This window comes from Penaeus monodon, chromosome 27 (genome assembly GCF_015228065.2).
Source record: "Penaeus monodon isolate SGIC_2016 chromosome 27, NSTDA_Pmon_1, whole genome shotgun sequence".
NCBI lineage: Eukaryota > Metazoa > Arthropoda > Malacostraca > Decapoda > Penaeidae > Penaeus > Penaeus monodon.
Window position 1 is genome coordinate 37,928,012 of NC_051412.1, and position 553 is coordinate 37,928,564.

A 553-nucleotide genomic window follows, 5' to 3' on the forward strand; every position below is an offset into this window, starting at 1 on the left:
GGATGAGGATGATAACAGTGAATGTCTAAAACATAACAATATATAACGTATATATGATAAACTTCACCAACAACACTATTAATCAAAGCACAAAGTCACATTTCACATATGGAATACTTTATCTCAGAATAATGTCAGTAACCTTGCTTTTGACATGGTTTATTAACAAACCTGACAAAAATGCCCATATTTGCATGTTTGTAAACAGGAGTTCTTATATTAATAAAGAAAATATTCTTAAAAGACAAATTTGCACATTCTTTTGTCCTTTTTGAAAATCCATGAGCTTAAAAATCTAAAAGATCCCCTTTTTGAAGCGAATTCAAAATACTCCTCAAAATAAATAGGCAAATTAGGCAGCTTATTTTTCCTTTATTATTGTAACAAATAACTTGTAAGCATATATTACATTTGTTGGTTTTAATGATAAACTTCATATAATCCTATATTTACAGATGTTCAGGAAGATCTGATACTCTCTTTGAAAAAATTACACTTTAAACATTATGAGTACAAATTTCTTAATTCTGATATATCTTACTCATACATTTTT